Here is a 20,206-nt window from a genome sequence, read left to right as displayed (position 1 = left end):
GAATGTTAAAATGGATTTTAGAAGTCATTTGCTTCAATCTCCTCATTTTACATTGAGGAAACTGAGGTCCAAAGAAAGGAAATGACATTGATAGAGAAAATAGATAGATTGATAGATGATAGATGATAGATCATAGATAGATTGCTAGACAGAGAGACAGACAGATAGATAGATAGATAGATAGAGAGAGAGAGAGAGAGAGAGAGATAGATAGATAGATAGATAGATAGATAGATAGATGAAGCACTTACTAAGGGATAAAAACAAAAGCAAAAACAGTCTTATTATCAAGGACCTTACAATAGAGTCAAGGAAGGCAACACATAAAGGGGAATGTAAGGGCTGAAGAGAAAAGGAAGACACATCCAGAGAGTGAGCAGTGGAGTCTAAAGGTGAGTATGACTTGGCTATCTCATGAAATGATGGTCTGTGCCAGACATTCATTTACCAGTTAGAAAAGAGGGCTTCAGGCAGTCCATCTTCAGGGTAAGAAGGCTGCAAGTAGGGAGGTAAAGTGTGGAGAAAGGAGTGGAGCAGAGATTGAAATGAGTATGGTGTAGGCACCTCATGAAATGGAAAAGATAATTATTCATTGTTGACTTGGGATTTGAAATCAAATCTTTGTCTTAAATAATACTCAAATAATTCCTTCAGTACAGGGGGATCTATTATTTTCCATTTGATAATGTAGAATGGTGTTGGTGATTTTTTTTAAAGTATATTTTGAGTTATAAATTTTCTCCCTATCTCTAGCCCCTTCCCCACCCACTGAGAAGGCAAGCAATATATCAATTATACATGTGAGATCATGCAGAAAAATGCTCTCTTTCCACACTGTGTTTTTATGATACTATCTCTTTGTTTTCTTCCTAGCTGCTAAATATTTCTCCATCTTTTTGCTGGTTCTTCATCCATATCATGATCACTAACTCTGTGTTTTCTTTAAGGCTCTTTCCTGGGCTCTTTTCTCTTTTTTCATTTTATATTATCTCCTATGTCACATCAGTTCTCATACATTCAATTATCTCTTTGCAAATGATTCCCAAATCTATATAACCAGCCTTTCTTAGCTCTGGTTCTGCATAAACAACTGACTTTGTTAGATGCCTTATAAATATTTCAAAGTCATGTCCAAAGCTGAACTCATTATCTTTCCCCATGAATAGTCCCTTTTCTAAAATTCTGAACTTATGTAAAGGGTACTAAAATCCTCCCTATCAATCAAGCTCAAAACCCGGGGGTTATTGTCATCTCCTTGCTCTCATCCCAAATCTTGTCATTGCTACCTTCACAACATCTTTTTTGTTATCTCCCTTCTTTTCATTCACACAGCCACCACCTTGGCAAATGCCTTTATCACTTCTTGACTGCATTATTGGAAAAGTCTTCTAGGCCTCAAGTTTCTCTCCCTTCCAAACCATTCTCCTTTTGGCTGCCAGTTATTTTCACTGATTCAAAAAAATTCCAGTTGATTCCCTATTACTCTTAGATTGAAAAACAAAGACCTTAGTTTGGTATTCAAAACTTTTTTATTACCTGGCTTCTTTTTACCTCTCCAGTCTTTTTAAACTTCCTTCCTTCCACACACTCTACATTTAAGCTACACTGGTCGATTAGTGATCTTCAAACACAACAAACACTTCATCTTCTGATTCAATGCCTTTGAGTTGAATCATCTCCCATTTTTGGAATGTTCTGTTTCCTCAACTTCCACCTCTTATTTTCCCCGACTTCCTTTAAATCTTAACTCAAATCCCATCTCTGACAGAATTGTTTTCCTAGCTGTTAGTGTCTTCCCTTCATCCTGAAATGATCTTCCTTTTACTCCTTCATATAGCTTCTTGTTTTTTTTTTGTTTGTTTGTTTTTTTTTAACCCTTACCTTCTGTCTAGTTAGGCAAGTGAGATTAAGTGACGTCCTAGGGTCACACAGCTAAATTTTAGTTTGAAGCCAGATTTTAAACCAGGAGTCCTCCAGACTCCAGGCTTGGTGCTATCCACTGTTCCACCTAGTGCCCTAATCTGCATATATCTTGAAAGTATCTCATTACTTATATATTTTTTTCTTTCCACATTAGAATGGAAGCTTAGGGCATCACCTTTTTGCCTGGCACATTTTAAATGCTTAATAACTTGCCTGGTGGCTGATTTAACTTATAGAGACTATTGGGCAATTAGCAAATGCCAATTTAAAAAGTAAACCTATAGTTTAAAAAGAGAAATAATCAAGAAAGGAGATGAGTGCTGGGTCTGTAGTCAGAAAGATCTAGGTTCAAACTCCACCTTGGACATTTCCTGACTGTGATTCTGGGCAAATCATTTAACCTCTTCTCTGCCTGAGAAAATTGAGATCTATCTACTAAGCCACAGATAGGCTGCAATTCCAAAATAAACAAAACAAAACAGGTTTGATATATATTTTTAGGAATTATTCTCTTTTAATTTACTTGTGATCATAGAGAACAAAAATGTAGTTCCAGAACTTTTGTTCACTCTGTTTAAAATATTTAAGACTTTAGGATATAACATTCTTATTAGTTCTTTGACTTTGGTCAAATTACTCAATTTTTAAGGCCTCAATTGTATATCTGCAAAAAGAGAGGCTTATGGAACCTTGGATTTTTAAGTCAGGAGACCTGACAAGTAACCTATTTTAGCCTCAACTTCCTTTAAAGTGAGATTGGATTAGTTGACTCAAGACTTTTTCCAACTCTAAATCTATCATCTTTTGATCTTTTGCTTTTGTATTACCTATAATAATAATTATAATGATAATAATAGACACAATAAAGGTCACAGAATAAGATTGCCTGGGAAACTAGGGAAAGGGATCCAGTTATCTTAAATCCCTGTTTATTTAGAATTAACTCCAAAATGTGTGTGAAGTCATTGTCCTGCTTTCCAAAAGCCTGGAGACTTGCCAGGTCTGTGGATGACTGCAGTTCCCAGTGGGTAAAGCTACATTATTAAGCCCGTGAAGGCAGTCAGCACTTCATCCGGGGAAAGAACAGCCAGAGGCTCCGAACTTTTTAGCCATCCATCAGCGGGACTAAACTTAAAATGTAGGGATGCCAGGCAGCCACTAGCACATCTGGGGGCTCTGCCTGGTGAAAGTGGAGACGTAGCTAGCTCGCTTGTTCCTTCCACAGCAGTGCAAAGAGGAGTCAATGAGGTGGATCACATGGCCTTTCAGGAATGTGGTCGATGTGTTTGGGTGGAGGGGGAGGCGAGAGAACTGGCTCCCCAGCCCAGTGACCTACCCTTTCCAACCAGCTGCAAGGAAATAGGCAGAAAGAGCGACCAATAGCCTCTCGACGAGGCTCCCTGAGCCCGCCAATGACAGAGTCCTCTAGTAAGGGGGAAAGAGAGAGAGAGAGAGAGAGAGAGAGAGAGAGAAAATGCTGCCCTGTAGGCTCAGTTGATTTCCCTTGTAAGAAATTTGAACTGAACTAAATAGAATGCACACTCAACACATTTACACTGCAGGTCATAGCAGATAACCGTGGCTAAGGCAATCACAGCGGTACAGAGGAGAAGGAAGCCAGAAGAAGCCAGAGGGGAAGCCCTGCCTGGCAGAAGTCATTCTGCTAAGAAACTGGCGGCATTTGAGCAGCAGCGGGGTTCTGATCGCTGATGGTGAGTGCTTCCACTCCTGCTAAACTGGGTCTCCCTTCCTGAGGTGTTTTAGCTGATGGAGTTTCCTTGCCAGCAGAAAGTGCAGAAGTGGGGCGGGGGTGGGTATTCAGTGACGTGTCCAACTTTGGGCAGCATATGTTGGGAGTAGATGCATTTTTTTTCTTTTCTATTCTTTTTGGAGGAAAAAACCTCAGTATCTGTAATGTTCATTTCTCTGGGTGGGGTAGGGAAAAAGAGGTTTGTTTTCTTTTTTGTTGTTGAGTTTTTTCTTTTTTTTTTTTTTTCATCCCATCCTGGACTCCCAGGACTCATTGAACTTAGTTTGGCCATCCCAGGCAACCTCAGCAGAATTGGTAGATCAGAGAAGTGTGTTTCACCGGAATGGGTTCTGCAGTCACTTACACTAGCACGGAGACTGGGAACTCTTAGTCCTCGCGCTATTGTTCTCATCAGTTCCCATCAGGGAATTGTGTCCTAGCAAATATCTTCTGTTTACGGGTATATCACCACTTATCAAGTGGTATTTTTAGTCTGTCTTTTAAAGTTATGTAGCTCTTAAGTTGCATAGCAAGGAAGAAGGTAAGGCTATATTGAGAATAGGCGTGTGTATTTCTCCTGCAAAGTAAAGAATTTGGTTCACTTTTGGAGGAAAGATCATTGATATTTACTTTTTTTTTAATTGGGAAAATACTTTTCATTCTTACTTCACACCTCAGAATCTATTAATACTAAGGTACTAAAGTCATCTGTGATCTGATTGGCTGGCAGGTGCCTCCCCCACCCCACTCCCAGACACCTATAATCATGTCCTCTTTGGGGTGCTCACTTGCTAATATAAAATCATAATTAATAGATGTGCCCTTGGCAGACTTCTTTCCTCCACATTTTGAGGGGGCAGAGCACGGCAAAATAACCAAAATTTAATGCCATTTTCAATCACTGATTATTTTTTTAGCATGAAGCAAAATTTATTATTTAGTGTTACATACTAGAATAATAGATAATTTGATTTTATTGTTTTCTTCATTTGTCACAAAGTATAAGTTAAATTATTATGAGGACTTAAGATTCTGTGTAAGAAATATTCAGGTTAGCTGTCACCTGAATGCTCAGAAAAGGCTTTGGAAGAAATGGATTTTTTTTTTTTTACTGTTACCGTCTGACTTAGTATTGGTTTTAAGGCAGAATAGTGGTAAGGACTAGGCAATGGGGGTTAAGTGACTTGCCCAGGGTCACACAGCTAGGAAGTGTCTAAGGCTAGATTTGAACCCAGGACCTCCCATCTCTGGGCCTGACTCTCAACCCGCTGAGCCACCCAGCTGCCCTGAAGAAATGGATTTTAAAACAGGAAAAATATCTGTTCATTCTTTTTTTACTTAAAAAAAAAAATAACCTCAACAGTTTTCCCTAAATAGGTTTTTAAGAAGAGTGAAGTTAACTTGCATGTTTTTTATTTAATATGAATTTTCTTTTTGACTGCATTCACAATATAATTTAGTGACATTCTAATATCTAAATTTAGACACAGCTATAAACAGTGAAGGCTGTATTGTTTTTGTTTTTGTTTTTTTAACCCTAAACTTCTGTGTATTGGCTGCTAGGTGGAAGAGTGGTAAGGGTGGGCAATGGGGGTCAAGTGACTTGCCCAGGGTCACACAGCTGGGAAGTGTCTGAGGCTGGATTTGAACTTAGGACCGCCCGTCTTTAGGCCTGACTCTCAATCCACTGAGCTACCAAGCTGCCCCTGCTGTATTGGTTTTTTTTTGTTTGTTTGTTTTTGTTGTTGTTGTTGTTTTTTTAATTTTAAACCCTTAACTTCTGTGCATTGACTTATAGGTGGAAGAGTGGCAGGGGTAGGCAATGGGGGTCAAGTGACCCACCGAGGGTCACACACAGCTGGGAAGTGTCTGAGGCCGGATCTGAACCCAGGACCTCCCGTCTCTAGGCCTGACACTCAAACCACTGAGCTACCCAGCTGCCTGTATTGTTTTTGAATACATGTTTCTTTATTAGAAATTCATAGAGGCTATTTTAAAATTAAAATATGAAAGCAGTAGAAAAGTAAAAATTCGAGAAAACTGTTGCTAGCTTTTAGAACTTAATTTTTTAGTTTTAGTGTAGCAATATTTTATGTCTCCTTCCTATCTTGAAATCCAATAATTTCTCAGAAGTTTTTGTATTTAAAATAAAAAGAAACCCCTTGAGACTACTTGATGATTTCAGATTTCAGAATAAAATAAATTTTGTATTTTAGATATTTTTAAGTAAGTTGAAATCCTTTTTGGTTCTATTGGAGTTAATTGTATTAAATTTTTGTGACTACTATTACTAAAACAATCAGGTTTTCTTTCACTGCTGGAAAAGCACTAGCATCACGATCAAAATATGAAGTTTGCATAGTATTGCTCTTTAAGTTGTATAAAGCAAAGTTAAAATGTTAGGTACAAATCTATAGTATACATACATTGTGTGCATCAAAACTTAATTGGAGGGGGCAGCCAGGTGGCTCTGTGGATTGAGAACCAGGCCTAGAGACCATCTGGCCTCCAATACTTCCTAGCTGTGTATCCCTGGGCAAGTCACTTAACTCCCATTGCCTAGCCATTAACACTCTTCTGCCTTGGAGCCAATACACAATATTGATTCTAAGTTGGAAGATTAGGGTTTAAAAACAAAACAAACTACTTTGGATCCATGGTTTCATTTATAAATGGGCTACCTTACCTCAGTGGCAAAGCCTTCTACTTATCCTGTTTGATTCTTATCCATGCCCTCTGTCTTTTTTTTTTTTTTAAGCTACCCAGCTGCTCCCCCCCCCCCCCCCCATGCCCTCTGTCTTTTAAAGAAAACTTTTATTGTTATCTTTTGTTTTTACATTATAGTCATTTCCTTATAGGAAGAATTTATTCTTATATCAAGATTTTAAGGAATTTATCTCCTTAGCCCTTAACCTTTCCCTATCTCTGTGTCCTTTTAGGAATCTTCATAAAGGATTTACCATCATACTGGAGACTTTCCTTTGTGCCTTTTAATATTTTGTAGTTCCCATTATAACACTTGGATTGCCCAGCTCTTATCTGTCATTCTTGATATTTCTTTGCTGATCAAACATGTCCTGGGTGATATCTTTTCAACCACTTTTTACATGTATCATCATCCCTAAACCGCCTCAGGCTGTTTTTGTACTCATAATTGATTCCAATATGTATCTTTCCATTGCTTTTTAGTTCACCTGTAGTTTGATTTTTCTGAGCTCATAGTCTTTCATGATTCAGTGCCATATATTGGTGTGAAAAAAAGGGCTTTTTTGGCAGCTTGTCCTCATTGGAAGCACTGTTTAGTTTGCTAAACGCAATCCAGCTCCTTTTCCTGTTCAATTGTGAGATCAGAATAAATGTTTATTTAAATTGAATTGCATGTAGACCATTGTTTGTCTGTAGCACCTATCTGTGACATAACTACTAATGAAATAACTGACTCAGTGGTCTGCCTATCCAACTCTTTTATTTCATCTAGACTGACCTCTTGAATGACGCCATTCTCCTTGAGAAGGCTCCCTGGTGTTCCTTCTTTCTCTTTCAACAGTTCTTCACTTTAGACCTTGGTTAAGCACATCCTTTAGGAAATGGGCACATTTTTGTCCATCTGTCTCCCTTGTTGGGACATTGTTGATGTGGAAACTAAGCACATCTAATGAAATCCAATAATTAATTATTTGTAAAGTGCCTTCTCCCTATGAGGTATCACTCTGCTAGGGGCTGAGGATGTACCAGGACAAAATAAAAAGCAATTCCTGCCTTGAGGGAACATAAATTCTACAGGGTGGGGAACATCATGAAAACAAAAAGTATATGCATTGTAATTTGTAGTGAGTAAAACATTAATAATTTAGGTATCAGGAAAAGCTTCTAATAGAAGGAGGTTTATGAAGTAAAACCTAAAGGAAGGAGTTCTAAAAAATAGAAGCAAGGAAGGAGTGTATTCCAGGCATTAGAAAGAAACCAAAAAGTCAGAGAGGTGGAGAGAGAATGCTGAATTCTTGAAAAAGAAGGTTAATTTAGCTAGATGTGAAGGGGAATATTGTGAACTAACCCTGGGAAAGAAGGCTAGATTAAGATTATGAAGAGTTCCATATGCAGATCTGAGGGATTAATATTTTATCCCAAGGTTGATGAGAAGCCACTGAATGATTTTGACTAGGAGAATGACATGGTCGTATTTGTTCTCTTGGTAGATTATTTCAGCAGCTATGTGGAAGATGAGTTAGAGAAGGGAGAGACTGGCAACCAGGAATCTGATTTGGAGCCTATGACAAAAGCTCAGGTCGTGAGCGTCTTAATTAAGGTCATTTCTCTGTAAGTTAAAATAAAGAGATGGATTACATGGAGACTCTGTGGAGGGAAAATCAACAAGATTTGGTAAATAATTTTTTTTAAACCCTTACCTTCCATCTTGGAATCAATACTGTGTATTGGTTCCAACGCTGAAGAGTGGTAAGGGCTAGGCAAAGGGGGTTAAGTGACTTGCCCAGGGTCACACAACTGGAAAGTGTCTGAAGCCACATTTGAACCCAGGACCTCCCGTCTCTAGACCTGGCTCTCAATCCACTGAGCTAACCAGCTGCCCCCGGTAAATAATTTGATATTGTTAACTTGGAGATTATGAATCTGGGCGGTTAGAAGGTCAGAGGCATCTTCAGAAGAAACAGAGAAGTTTGGAGAAAAGGTGGGTTTAGGTGGCAAAATAATGAATTTCATTTTGGACATTGATTTCAAGATGCCAATAGGACATCTATTTGGACAAACCCAATCGTCAGTTGCTGATGTGACACTGAATATTAGGAAAGGATGGATATGGATGGATAATAATAATGGTAATAATAGTGACAATGATAACAGCTAATATTAATGTGTAGCCTGCTATATGCTAGGTTGTGCTAAGTGCTTTACTTTTTTCTCTCTTGTTGAGTCCTTTCCATAACTCTGGAAGGTAAGTGCTATTATTATTCCCATTTTACACATGAAGAAAGTGAGGCAGAGGTTAAGTGATGTACTCAGGGTCCCATAGTTAATATTTGAGGCTAGATTGGAACTCATCTTCCTGCCATTCAACTGTAAGCTCACCGAAGACAGAAACTATTATTTGCCTCTTTTTCATATTGGCAGGACTTTGGCACAGTACCTAGATGCTTAGTACAACTTATTTATCAATTGATTGATTCTAGGTCTGGAACCATATTGACTGAGCCACTTAAAAGTTACCTGTGTAAACTAAAGGGGTGCTGCTGAAATCACCAAGAGAGAAAAGGTAGTGAGATAAGACCTAGGACAGAATAGTTAGGATGTAGTACATGAATGATAACCTAAAAAGGAATCTGGGAGTGGTCAGGAGGGTGGAAGGAAAATCAAGAGAAAACTGTTGCCAGAGCTGAGGAAAGTGAAATTATCCAGTAAGGAGGGGAGGTAATATCGTCAAAATGCTACAGATGAGAACTGAGAAAAGGACATTTGATTCAGGAATTAAGAGATTTCTGGTAATCTTGGAGAGAACATTTTGTTTCAGTTCAGTGGTGTTTCTGGGAGCTAGATTGCAAATTTTTGAAACCTAAGTAGGAGGAGTGCAAGTATGAGGATAGATAGCTTTTTTTTTAAACTAAGACTAAACAAAATTATCTCATTTGACGCTTGTATAAATGTAACATATGCTTGGGAGACATCTTGTTAGAGAAAGATTTCAAGGCTGAAGTTCTAGTGAATATATTTTGTTCTTCTAATCAACAAATGATGGAGTGAGATATGATAATTTTTAAATGGCTTATGTTGGTTTTGCGCCTATGAAATGTAGTCTATGTAGTCTGTTTTAGAAAACCATCTGTGAAAGTTCCCTTCTATCTTTTTCACCAAGGACAACCTCAATGCATTCATAGACCATTCTCATAAAGCCATAATAGAGATGGAAAAAGTAGGTATGTTATTTGATGACTTGCTGATGTTTTACTGGTCATCTTTAATTTATTGTAGTACCATCTTTTCTTTTACAAATGTTTGTTTTGAGATTTTAAAATTTGACATTTTGTGCCTTAAAAATTGCGCTTTCCTCTACATAGATTTCTTCTCTGCGAATATAGACCAGTGATTCCCAAAGTGGGTGCCACCACCTCTTGGTAGGTGCTGCAGCAATCCAGGGGAGCGGTGATGGCCACAGGTGCATTTATCTTTCCCATTAATTGCTATTAAAATTTAAAAAATTAATTTCTGGGGGGCTAAGTAATATTTTTTCTGGAAAGGGGGCAGTAGGCCAAAAAAGTTTGGGAATCACTGATATAGAAGCTATTCACAAATATCTTCAGGGTGATCTGCTATCAAAGAGTCTCATGTCAAGTTTTTTCCCTTAACTGTTTTTCACTGTTTTGTAAGACAATATTTCTCATAATTTAATGTCATCTTCCTCTATATTTGGCAAATATTTTGTATTTCATACTGCCTCTTTGGCAAGAGGCAACCAATTATTGTTGACAGAGGCAGTTTCCGACACTTTTGCTCTCTTTATCTTGTCAGGTATTTTAGATTGGTAGAGTCCTCTTGATAAAACCCCATATAGTGGAATTCCAGACTTACTCTTTTAGCCTATCAAATCAGGGCCCCAGTACTCAGCTGGTTACATTTCCTCCTTAGAGTTCTAAGGGTACCCTTGAAAGACAGTGGGATTCTTCTTCTGCTCTCAGCTAAAGCCTTCACCTCATGTGTACCCTTCAATATTCTTACCAGTGATTAGTTTCTCATTGATGTTTCTTCAGTAAAACTGGTAACCAACCAACATTAATTAACTTCTATAAAAAGATATTTACTGAGAATATATAACAAGAACCAAAGTACAAATATATCCCTCCTTGCACCCTGAACTAGAGAAATATTCTTTCCCCACTACCTTGGTCCTTGTAGAGAGTAGCTGCTACATTCATTCCACTATTCTATTCACTTTGGGGTGAAGCATTGCCGATTCTTGAGTTGCTCTGTTGCTTGCAGGACAAAGTGTCTTGGCTGTTAGGCCAATCCAATGCTGTCTGGGTCAAGTAAGTTACTCCTCAGGGTTGAATCCTTTCCATATTTGGCTGATAGATCTCTTGTCTCTTCCAAACTTTCAAAGCTCAAAAGGTCAAAGCTTGGTCATTCTACCTCGAATACTCCATCACTGATCAGAAAATAATAAGCACATTAGTTACAGAAGAAACAGAAGGTTCATGGGTCACATGGCAGCTCATAGTTAGATAATGATTCTCCTTCCCTGATGACTTTTGATTCCAATAATTCTCAGGGGACTAGACTCTCACTGCCAGGCCTAATGCTAGATCCACTATCTAGGCAAGGAAAAGAAAGGAGACCTTGGTGATGGGGAGGGAGTTCCTGGAATTTAGAATGGGAAGATGAACTAAACAACTGTGAAGAAATGATGACGGTTAGAATAAATGCCTTTTCAGTTATGATTTCTTTGGGAGTTGACATCTTACTTAATCAGTTCTTTATCCTTTTGATATGATACTGATTTCGATGGAACACTGATTCCAAAATGACTCTTATTTACTATATTGCACATGGTGGCCCAAAAAGTCAGTGTAATTTTAAGCTACCAAAACTGAAATCTTTTTAAAGCTATAAAAGCTTAATAATTAAAGCTGAAGTAAGACTTTTGGAACATCTACTATATCTACATGCATGTGTACTTTTTGCTTCTCCCAATAAAATGTAAACTCCTTGAACTCATGGACTGTTTCTTTTTTATCTTTCTTCCTCAATGCTTAATATAGGACCTGGTATACAGTAGAAACTTAATATATGTTTGTTGATTGATTGATAGGAAAAATAATGGTATGGTAAGAGAAATGGAGAATATATGAGTAAAAATGGGCCATGAATCCTTTTCTGATCCTCCCTTTTCTCATTGTTAAGGTTATAGCTTTCTAATGAGCTAACCAGAATTCCTCATTCTAGTCTAACTACTTTCTAATTCTCTTCTACACAACTACAAATCAATATTCCTGAAGCACAGAGCTGACCTTTTCAACCCCCTAATCCAAACCCTTCAGGGAATTCTAATGATTCTGGAATAAAATACAGAATTCTCAACTTGACAGTTAAACTCACCTTCAGTCTGATATATTCTTCTGCCTTTTTAGTCATTTAAAAATATTATTACTCTTTGTACACTCTCCATTTCAGTCCAATTGGCCTATTGGCTGTTGCCCATTCATGACATTGCACCTGCCGCTCCCTCAGTTTTCACTGGTGGTCTATCCTTCATCTTTGGAATGCTCTTTCTCACACCATGATGCTTAGATTCCCTAAAGCCCTTGAAAGCAGAGCTTAGGTGCTACCACTTTGTAGTTAGGTGCTAGTAATTTGTACTCTATCTCTGTAACTTATCCTAAGTTGTTAGTGCCTGTTCTCTCCTGAAATTACTTTGTATTTGTTTTGTGTGAACTTTGTATTTACTTATGTGTACATCTTGATTCCCCAACGTTCTTAGAGGAAGATGGTACAAGTGCTTTGTGTATAGTAGCCCTTAAGTAAATATTTTTTTGGATGGATTTAAGTGGTCAAATCCTTTCCTTCCTGAAATTGTACTACTACTAAGGTTTGCCCTCTTATTCCCATAGTCATAATCTAATTTATTAATGACATTGGTTTAGTAATTTTCATGTAAATTAGAATCTATGTTATGTAAGGAGTTGCTGATCTTCATTAGTAAAGAGAATTTACTACTAGAGAATAGTTGCAGTGGATTGAATGTTAATCTTGAGGTCTAAATTTTAAGACCTGAGTTCAATTCCTGCCTCAGACATTTACTAACTCTGGGCAAGTCAATTTACTTCTCCTAGTTTTCTCATTCATAAAAAGGGGATAATAATAGCAATTACCTCATAGGGTTTTATGAAAGTCAAATGAAATAACATATATAAAGTACTTTGCAAATCGAAAAACATTAGATAAATGTCAATTATTATTATTATACCAATGAAATCATGTTGTTATTCAGTCATTATTCAGTCTTGTCCAACTCTTTTTGACTCCATTTGAGGTTTTGGGTTTTTTTTGGCAAAAGAGTGGGGTGGTTTGCCTTTCCTTTTCCAACATATTTTACAGATGTTGAATTGAGGCAAACAAGGTTAAGTGACTTACCTGGGATCAATGGCTATTAAATGTCTGTGGCTCAATTTGAACTGAGGAAGATGAATTCTCCTGACTGTAGGGCAAACATTTGATCTACTCTGACATCTAGCTTCCCAATGAAATCGCAGTCCTGGTCCAAGAAAAAAAATTAAAGTTATCAATGTGTACTTATTAAAAATGGTCTAGTGATTTCATGTTCAACAAATTCCTTTTCTGAGATCATAATGTAGTATAAATAGGAGACCTGTGTTCAAATCACAACTCTATTATTTGTTGCCTCTGACTTTGGGAAAATCATTTAACTTTTCAGGACTTCATTTTTTTCCTCCACAAAATGAAGAGATTGAACCACATGTTGTTTAATGGCCTTTCCAGTTCAAAATCTTAAGCTTTTGTATATTGTGAACTTAAAAATGACAAGTTTTTGGTATGGACTTTGAGGGTCTGTTATTTCCCAAATTTCAGGAAACACTATTTAAGACATAGATTCGTGGCCTCAAACCAGATCTAAGCGAAAAAACAGTTTGTTGGATTGATTCAATTGGGTGTTGCTTTTGATTTCTCAGTCATATGGGTGGGAATAGTGCTTTGAGGTTTTATCCTGGGAGCTCCTAGAAATCCTCAGCTTCATAAGCAAAATATGCTTGCTGCTTTTTAATATTCATCCTTGAGAGAAGATTGAATCTCTTCTTTTTATATTCAAATCTACATTGGCTATATTGATACTGACTTGATATTGATATTGAAAAGTCTCTCTTCCCCTCTTCTGGTGGTGTTGGAGAATAGAGTAGAAAATTACCAAGTTCTAAGAAAATTAATATGGGAAATTCTCGTTCATTAATAAATCATTTTTGGAAGCAAAATATGCAGTCAACTGCTTATTTGCATCAAAATTCATATGAGAAATAAAGAATCAGAGATCTACAGGTGGAAGGGACTGTAGAGGCCAACTAATCTATTTCCTCATCTTACAGATGAAGACTCTGAGGTTCAGCAAGGTTTAAATGTCTTGTTCAAAGTCACACAGGTATTAATTTTTAGAGGAGAGAATGACCCAAGGTCCTCCAATTCTGGAGCTAGTGCCCTCACAGGTAATATCTGCTCTTCTTAATTGCCAAATTTTGTCTTGGACTTCTCACTATATTCCCTTCAGTCCAGTGGGGAAGCTCATTGAAATCCAAATATATACTTACCCAATTCTAAGGAAGGACTCTGCTTGAAAAGAGGAAAGCTTCATATGGGCATTTTGTGTTTGTCCTGGGAGATAATACTGCAGGTTGCAAGCAGATAGGATGGGGGCAGCTATATTATTTTCTACTTGATTTTGAGTCAGATTTTTTCATAGCATGATTTGAATGTGAATATCCATATTCAAATATAAACATCAGCAACACATTTTAAGTCAGTATAAATTATCTTAGCACCATCTCTTGTCTGCTTCCCTCTACTGATTTTAATAATCAAAAGAAGACTGTAATATTAAGGTAGTCCAAATATTCTTCTTGTTTGTTTTCTCTGTTATTATCCTTTCTAGCTGTAGATAGTTTCAGAATAATAACCAAAATTGAAAATGTGTTTACAGGCTTCAAATTGTAATGTAATATTTGGTTGGGAAATTTCAAATCCCTCAGAAAAGTAATTTAACATTTATGTATTCAGTGATTCCCTGTTATGACCAGTAGTTTTTTTGAAGTGACTTTGTATTCTTTGAAATTCTGTAGTTAGTAATAATTATATCTATAGGTGGCATGTATAATCTTGTATAGCATGCTGTTTTATAAGAAACATTTATATAGATGGAGAGGACTTTGAAATCCCAATGACTTTTTTGATACTTATGTTTCTATATTTAAATGGTTCCATTGGGTATGTATTTGAAGGCCATCCCTCATGCTGAGAACATATGCTTAATCATATTTATTTCTTGAAGTCCTCTTTCTTCCAAGCCAAGTTGAGGTGCCACTCCCTCCTCCTCTGAGCTGGAAATGATTACTCTTGTTACATTTTCCTGGAGCATTCTGCCTGTAATTATCCTCTGTCCCTACTACGTATTTTATTTATTTGTCTACGTCTTTTTTTTTAAAACCCTTACTTTCTGTCTTAGAATCAATACTAAGAATGAATTCCAAAGCAGAAGAGCGGTAAAGACTAGGCAATTGGTGTTAAGTGATTTGCCCAGGTTCATACAGTGAAGAAATGCCCAAGATCAAATTTGAACCCAAGACCTCTCATCTCTAAGCCTGGCTCTCTGTCCACTGAACCACTTTCCCTTCATTTGTGTATAGATTTTTATCCCTTCCTGCCTTCCATTCCCTGATGGCAATCTCATTGAGAACAGAGACTATGGCTATTTTTTCCCTCAGTTTTGCATCTCTATTATCAATCAAAATATAAACCTTTATTTAGCTACTGGTAAGTGCTAAACAGTTATTCCAGGGCCTTGTATTAAATATCCATTAGGTTTAAGTTGCTTGTATTGACATAAATTATGTCAGCTCTCTGGGTTGGAGCTCTGTGTGTGTGTGTGTGTGTGTATGTGTGTACGTATGGGCCAGTCAGCACAGAGATAGCCTTATCTGATAAGTCATCTTGTAAATGTTACATAAAAATTGATTTTTTTTTAAAACACTTGAGTCAGCAAATCTATGGGAATCTGCATAATTGCAGATCATTGATTCATGTCTAGCACATTGACTGCAATATGAAAAAGGCCAAAGCTTAGTGCTATTTGTGTGAACAATCAGTGAACCAGATCAGAAGAAATACTTCTTAGAAAGGTTTGAAAAAATAAAGATTCCTTTCTCCCAAAGATCAGTCACTAGGTATAGACTCTTCATTTCAAACTAAATTGTGAAAGGTATATAGTTAGGTTTTAAGTTAATACCCCTATCAGCTACTTGAATGGTGTTTTGACATTCATTTTAATTGATGACTAAATGAACAATTTTACATGGTGCTGCACTTTAAATAATTGCAGATGATTTGGGCAGATTAGTCCTGAGTTCTTGTGGCAAGGATCAAGGTTATTTTTCAGTGACTTCAGGAACACATATGTACATATCATAAGCCATGAGAAAAAAGATAAATATCAGTATCTAGATATAGGTCATCTCTGTGCTTATTCTATTCTTGCAGCAGGATGTTTGGAATACAGGAAATACTTGTTGAAAACTCTTATGAGCAGTTTTCTTTCTTTTTTTTTCTCTATATAATGGAGGAAAAAATTTTGCCAAATATTTATGCAATATAGTAAAGTTAGAGAGGGGCAAAGTAAATGGTGCACAAAATTGGGTCTATGTAGCAATGATCCAAGACTATATTTGCATGTACATCGGGTATCTCATAAATGTTTCATTTTTCTTATGTTGTGAAATCACTTTACCTATCAATGGCTTTGAAGTTTCCTTCAAGCTATAACTCCAATTATATAAACTTTTCTTATAGAGTGAAGGGTTCACTTGGTTATTATTACTAGACTATTACAGAGAAACTAAGGAATCATTTCCCAGATTCACAGAATTTTAGACCTCAGCAGTCATACAGGTTGTTGTGGCATGTAATTATAACAGAATACTACTGAAGCCTAAGAAATGACAACCTAGTTTAGTTTGGAAAAGCATAGAAAGATCTGCAGGAAGTTATGAAGAGTAAAACAAGCAGAACCAAGAGAATGTTATATACAGCAATATTATTTGTTTGAAGAATGACTTGTATGTATCTACCTCCAGAGAAGGAACTGATAAATAGAAATTAATAAGACATAGTTTTATATATACATACATTTTTGTCAAGGGATGCCGTCTCTAATGAGGAGAGAGGAGGATGGGAGTTAAGTAGTATTTTAATGTAACAAACTAATTAATTTTTAAAAAGAATCTCCTCTCTACATCATATCTATTAGGTAATATAGTTCAGCCTCTTGATGACCACTTGATGACTCCAGTGATAGTTGCCTTGGTGGTAGGAATTGTCTACCTTCTCAGGCAACCATTTTGCTTGGTGAGAGCTCTAATTCAATCATTTAGTGAATCAGTAAGCAATTTTAAAAAGCTTATTGTTTGCCAGGTACTGTGTTATGCACTAGGGATAGAAAGCAAAGCAAAACACAGACCCTGCTCTCAAGGAGCTCACAGTTTAATGAGGAAAACAACATGAGAATAGAGTAAGTGGAGGAATGGGTGTGTTCAGAAGGAGGAGGAAGAAACGTATTCTCTTTTGGACAAGTTTAGTTTGAAATGCCTATAAGACATCCATCTGGAGAAAACAAATGGGCAATTGACTAAGACCCAGAAGAGAGACTAAAATTGGATCTAGAGATCTGGATATAATTTATAAAGGAATGAATATTGAACCTATGGAATCTGATAGATCACTGAGAAAGAGTAAACAGAGAGATCCTGGACCTTTGCCTTGCAGACACTGACAGTTGGGGGGTGAAGCATCATAAATGATCTGTCAAAGGAGATTGAGAATGAATGTTAGGAGGAGGAGGGCACAATGTCAGGAAGCCCAGGGAGAAAAGAGAATCCAGAAGTGGTGGTGAGCAGTTCCAAATACTGGAGAGATATCAAGAAGCCTGGCTATTGAAGAAAGGACATGGTGTTTGCAAATTGAGAAATCATTGGTTACCTTGGAGAGCAGTTTTTTTTTTGAGTTTGAAGTCAGAACTCAGTCTTGTCAGCGAGGTGAGTGGAATAAAGATAAATTAGTATAACCATATTTTTCTAGGAATTTGGCTATAAAAAGCCTTGGGCCTTTGGATATGACAATACAGTCAAGTAAACATTTTTAAGGATTGGGGAAACCTGGACTTGTTTGGTAGCAGAGAAAGAACCAATAGAAAAGGGTGAGAGTAGTAAAGATTAGGGAGAAAGGGTGCTAATAGTGACTCGGTGGATTTGAGAGTCAGACTTAGAGATGGGTCATCTTGGGTTCAACTTTGGTCTCAGACACTTCCCTGCTGTGTGACCTTGGGCAAGTCACTTAACCCCCTTTGCCTACCCCTTACTGTTCCTCTGCCTTATAACCAATATATAGTATTGATTATAAGCTAGAAGGTGAGAGTTTAAAGAAATTAAAAATTAAAAAAGATTAGGGAGAAGTGGGGGAGGGAAGAATGATTAAAATGAAAAGCTACTAAAGGAGAAAGGAGGGATCAGGATCAAGTATGAAAGTTCAGGCTTGCCCTCGTTGAGAGTTGTCACATTAAACTATTGGAGATGTCATCAAGGAGAACTGAAATATAGAAGAGGAAGAGGTCCTCTTTCTTTCTAAAGTGTGTGGCAAAGTTCTCTGTTAAGAGGCAGCAGCAGAAGGGGTGGTGTGAGAGGCCTGAGACTTAAGTAGAAAGAGAAAGTTTAGATGGATATAGGGAACACTACCCATTAGGCAAGGGTAAAAGGATTGCTTTGCTGCAATAAGGGCTGAATTGAGATTAGATTTTATAAATTTACAGAGGATCCATTTGGCAAGATTATGGGAGTTCTTCCATCACTCATCAGCTCTCTCAGAACAGAGAAAGAAAATGGCCAGGGTAATACAAGGCTGGGTTTGGGCAAGACTGGGGCAGTAATAATAACAGATTTGCAAGATGGCAAAGGTTTCTAGAGATCTTTACTCTTGCTCACATCCCTGACTCCTCCTCATTCACATTTTAAAAATGCTGACTTGGCCCCTTTAAAAAAACATCCTTTCATTCTTTTTTAAACTTAGTTGTAAGGCAAAAGAATGATAGGGGCTGGGCAACTGGGTTTAAGTGACTCGACCTATGTCACACAGCTAAGAAATATCTGATGTCAGATTTGGACTTAAGATTTCCCATCTCCAGGCTCTCTATCTATTGAGCCATGTTACTGCCCTGTTGCCATTCTTCACTGTATATTCATCATCCTATTTTTCTTTTCCCATTTACTTTGAAACCTGTTGAAATAAGTAACCTTTATCTGTTGCTTCTAATTTCTTACCAGCCATCCTCTCCTGAACCTAAATATTTTGGCTTCTACCCCATACTCTACTGATGCTGTAATTTCTGATGTTATGAATGGCCTAACTGCCAAATCCATTGGTTTTTTTTTCAATTTTCATTGACCTCTTTTCATATTTTTACCCTATTGACCATGACCCATTCTGCTTCAGAGACATGACATTTGCCTTGTTCTGCTACTGATTGTTTAATTGCTTTTCTGTCTCTTTCTTTTAAAAAAACAAATTTATTTTTTACAGTTAGGTGAAATACAACTTTTAACGTTTGTTTTTAAAATCTTGAGTTCCAAATTTCTCTTCCTTCCTAACTTCCAACTTGAGAAGGTAAGCAATTTGATATAGATTATACATGTGCAATCATGCAGAACATTTCCATATTATCCATGTTGCAAAAGAAAACAGGGACAAAAATAACTCAAGAAAAATAAAGCAAGTAAAAAAGTATTCTTTGATCTGCATTCAGATGCCGTCAGTTCTGTCTCTGGAGATGGATAGCATTTTTTTTTATCATAAGCCTTTAGAATTGTTTTGGATCATTATATTGCTGAGAACAGCTAGTCTATTCACAGTTGATCATTGTACAATTTTGCTGTTACTGTTTTTCACTTATTCTTCAACCTTCTCCTGACCCCTTAAATTGAATATTCTCCAAGGGTCTCTCTTTGGCCCTCTCCCCAGAATTACAGAATTTCAGATTTGGAAGGATCTCAGTAAGCAATCTGAGCCAAACCACACCTGAAGAAGATCCTTTCTAGGTCCTAACTACCAACTGGTCTTCTAGCCAGAAAGAGTTCCATCAAGGAGTACCTCCCTGCCTCCTGGGCAACCTATTTCATTTTCAGATAGTTCTAATTTTAAGAAGTTTCCTTTCTTTAAACTAAAGTATTTGTCTCTTCAATCTTTACTTCTTTTATCTCTTATTAAGAGACCTACTTTCTGTGGTCCAGATGAATAAATCCGTTCCTTTTTCCATATAATAACCCTTCCAATATTTGCCATTCCTCTTTTTAACTCCCAAAACTTCTCCAGGCTAAGCTGGTCTGTTTAGCATGAACTGTTTCCTTAGCACCCAGCTTGCCTTACTCTGGACTACCTTATAAATATCTTTTCTAAAGTATTGTATAAAAGGAGGGAAGGCTATCATTCCCCTTACTAAGGATGAAGGAAGTCCTAGCGTGCCTTTACAACACATTTAATATGTTAATGTATTGTCACTCACTCTGGAACCCAACTATGTTCTTTTAGAGGCAACATGGAGTAGTGGATAAGCCAGGAAGAACAAGGGTCAAATTCTACCTCAGACACTCAACTGTGTGACTCTGGGCAACTCACTAACCCTGTCTTTGCTTCGGTTTTCCCATCTGTAAAATGAGGGTATTGGAACAGTGACCTCTGACTTCCAGCCCTTCCAGCCCAAAGGTT

At 37.2% G+C, this 20,206-nt stretch overlaps 1 protein-coding gene and 1 non-coding gene across 2 annotated transcripts in view; both read left to right on the top strand.

The window, feature by feature from the left end:
* The first annotated feature begins 3,383 nt into the window (after positions 1–3,383).
* The window catches only part of ARHGEF10 (Rho guanine nucleotide exchange factor 10), a 249,896-nt gene continuing 233,073 nt past the window's right edge, over positions 3,384–20,206 (top strand). Inside the window, exon 1 of the mRNA XM_044663602.1 lies at positions 3,384–3,635. The gene's annotated coding sequence lies outside the window, so the exon portion shown is untranslated. The remainder of the gene's footprint in view (positions 3,636–20,206) is intronic.
* Positions 19,899–20,027, top strand: LOC123238539. The gene has a single exon (XR_006505697.1). It is a non-coding gene; the product is annotated as a U6atac minor spliceosomal RNA (small nuclear RNA).

This window comes from Gracilinanus agilis, chromosome 2 (genome assembly GCF_016433145.1).
Source record: "Gracilinanus agilis isolate LMUSP501 chromosome 2, AgileGrace, whole genome shotgun sequence".
Lineage (NCBI taxonomy): Eukaryota > Metazoa > Chordata > Mammalia > Didelphimorphia > Didelphidae > Gracilinanus > Gracilinanus agilis.
The sequence above is the reverse complement of the archived record's forward strand: the minus strand, read 5'-3'. Positions and strand labels throughout refer to the sequence as shown.